Genomic DNA, 3454 nt, shown 5'->3' with positions numbered 1-3454 from the left:
GTGAGCTCTCTTCCAACAAGAAATTGTGGGTAACAATACGGCAACACTGGCAAAAATACTGGAGGATCTGAAGGAGTTCACTGGATCCACTTTTTAAGACATCAGCCTGTACACTGAGATTTTCTTTGATGCTGTGAGTAAACAGTATGACATAACTCCTGTTTCAATGATCTGTGTAAAGTTCATCTGAGAGGTGTGTTATAAGCAGGTGCAGATGAGGATATTTTGGGTTCAGAGAAAATACTTCTATGGAAAAGACCAAAGAGAATATGGCAAGGCTTGGGGTGATCTCTCCTGATCCTCAGACAGGTTGTCATCTATGGATTCCACCTGCAGAGTGCTGAAAAACTCCAGGACACTAAGGAAGGAGTCATCTCATTTCACTCTAGGTTACTACATCTGCACTGCTGCCTCCCGTATTTTTTCGTAGCCATGGAGACGAAGAGAAGGGACTTTGTTGGTTTGATATTTATTACGTTCCTGAGCTCCACAAAGGTGACTGTGGGTTTTGTTTTCAAGCAAAATTAGGATTAGCTTTCTAAAGTCTGCAACAGTAGCCTCAGGGCGCTTCTGGTGCTCTGGCTGTTTTTTATCCTGCCCAAGCTTCAGAGTGGGGTTTGACTGAGAAAAGTCTGAGAAAGAACTGTGGAGGGAAGGGAAATCCCTGTTCTTTGTAAATATAATAAAGCACTTGAGAGAGGTTTGAATACTGCAGTGAGCAATGTGAGTCCTGTTCTGTACTATTTAGAACCTGTTCCCTTGCCCAGCCTAGGAGTGTGGGGATGAAGAGCTGTTCTCTGCAGGGGAACAGCCCCAGCCATGCTGAAGGGAAGACTTACTGGACTGACCATTGTCTCTCAGATGCTCCTCCTGAGCCACGTGGAGAGCATGGTCTTAGCTGTAGGTGAAACCACCACAGGGAAGAAGACACTCCTACCCAGTGAGATGGGGAGAGAAACACAACAAAGGGCTCATGGGTTGAAATGAGGGCAGGGAGGGCTCACTCACCAGTTATGGTCACGGGCAAAACAGACTTGAGCTGGGGAAGAAAAATCAATTTAATTCATTGCCAATCAATCAGAGTAGGATAGTGAGACATAACAACCACATCTTACAACTCCTTCCTCTCCACCCTTCCTTTCTTCCTGGGCTCAAATAATTTTGCTCCTGATTTCTCTACCTTCTTCCCCTCTCCAGTGGCACAGGGGACAGGGAATGGGAGTTGCAGTCAGTTTGTCTGTGCTGCTCTTTGCGACATGAAATCCCTCCTACAGGTTAAAAGAGTTCAGGAACAAGGTGTTCCAATGTGGGCCTTCCACGGACTCACGAACCTCTTTGGACACAGCTCCCAGCTCCAGCATGGGGACCTCCATGGGCTGGAGACAGATCTCTGGTCTGGTGCATCTCCTCCCACTACTCTGGTGTTGAGTGTCTCTGGGGGTCTTCTTGCTTGTCACAACTCAGCATAGTCACAACTGCCCTTAGGCACAGCATCCTGCTCTGGCATGGAGTCCTCCATGGCCTACGTATGGGTATCTGCGCTGCTGTTGAACCTCCATGGCTGTAGGGGACTCTTCACCTCCCCCAACTCTTTTCTCTGCTGATCTGGGTGTCTGAGGTTTTCTGTCTCCTCCCCTCCTCCTCCTTCATGTCAATGATGCTCTTTTTGTTCAGGCCAATGGTCTTTTGTTCAGGTCCACGGTCTCCTGATGGCTCTCTCCTTCCTTGCAAAATCACTTCTTCCCCTCATAAATATTGATTCAAAGAGGTGTTTCCCTAATGCTGATTGGCTCAGCCTGTGCTGGAGGTGGGTCTGCCTTGGAGCCAGAAGAGCTTCACAAAGCTTCTCACAGGGGGCATTACTACAGCCCCTTCCTCCACTATCAAAAACCACCCCCCTCCCCTCCAAACCCAACACATTCCTCCAGCAAGAAAACAGAGGACCATGTTGCTTGTGTAGCCTTTGGAAAGCACCTTAAAATCCAGCGAGAACAAGTATCACAGAGCTGCTGTGAGAGGCAGATAAGGGCTTTACAGATGCTTACAAAAAGAAGAAATGAAGCAATACTGGTCTGAAAAAGCCATAACACTTCTGGGAGGCACTTTCTGGGGCTGTTTGGCAATATGTACTGTATCCGTTTCTGTGCCTCTCCACCCACTGATTTTATTTGAATCATTTGCTGAAGAGGTGAGTTCTTAATGTAGTCCTCTGCCTATGTCTGCTGCATACTAGTGAAACACTGTCTGTTAAGTCTGGAAAGTCATATAATTCCTTTATCTCCCTGCTCTTGAACTCTCGAGCACAAAGGAGTTATTACTTCCTGCAGCTCTCCCCCTTCAAAAGGGTGGCAGGAAACCTGCCTGACAGTACAGAGACTACAGAATCACACCCACAAAATGCTAGCAGAGAAACAAAATAAAGGATTTGGGTTTAGCAAGCCTATGATTTGGGTATTTAGTGGTTAGTACAAGCTCATGCCTCAGCCAGGCAAATAGTCTGAGATGCCCTGGAACACCACCACAATTGGACAAGTGGCTACCTCCTAAATCCCACCTCTACGCCACCAAGTAACCTGTATTGTCAGTAATAAACTGCTTTTTCAATATGAATTTCTTTCTGAGAGGATCTGAAGACTGCAAAGGTTTAAAAAAAACCCCTAAAAATACTAAAGATTCAAATGCTTTTCTACGTCTAAATTGTAAATAACTGTTGGTTCACATTAAGCCTTTGACATGTCTGGCTGTGCTCTTTGGTAGCTGCTGTGTCAGTACATACCTTGTGTGCAACCCTACTGCAAAAATACTGACTTTGAATTCTTGGACATTTCTGCCAAGGGAATTCCACCAGGGAAATTATAATTCCACAAAGAAATAATCTAGATCTTTTTTCAGCTGGGAACATCTAAGCTAGCATATCAGTGTTGGCTGGGCTTAGTAAAGTTGAAAGAGATTCTTGTGGGTGGAAAGTATCTGCAGGTATCTGAGTAGTGTGTTCTGGGACACTAAAGCATGAGGAAAGGTCACCTCAGCTAATTTTCTTGGTGCTATTGATTTGAATTGGTAGAAACTAGACTTGAGTAATTTTAGTTCAGGCTGTAATTTTATTTCCTTGCTGTTAGGAACTGTGGGTGTTGAAAGTTTTTGTGTATTCCAAAAGTAGCTGGATGAATTTCTGGAAGTAAAAATGATCAGCAATTATAATGTATAAAGGTTTAGTAATAGACTCCATTTCAGGATGTCCTTACTGGTGGTAGTATCCTGGGAAAGCATGGCTATGTGCTTGGCCATTAGCTACTACTGCTTGACCTATACATACTATTTTCCCTTAGGTAGCTATTGTTGACCACTCTGAAAGACAAGATACCAAGATAGATGGATTTTCATTCTGACTGTCCTTACCATGTCTTCCGTAAGGCCTGTTGAGGTTGTGGTTTTGGTGGGTTCACCTAGCAGG

Source organism: Antrostomus carolinensis, unplaced genomic scaffold (genome assembly GCF_000700745.2).
Source record: "Antrostomus carolinensis isolate BGI_N321 unplaced genomic scaffold, ASM70074v2 scaffold9780, whole genome shotgun sequence".
Classification (NCBI taxonomy): Eukaryota; Metazoa; Chordata; class Aves; order Caprimulgiformes; family Caprimulgidae; genus Antrostomus; species Antrostomus carolinensis.
The sequence above is the reverse complement of the archived record's forward strand: the minus strand, read 5'-3'. Positions refer to the sequence as shown.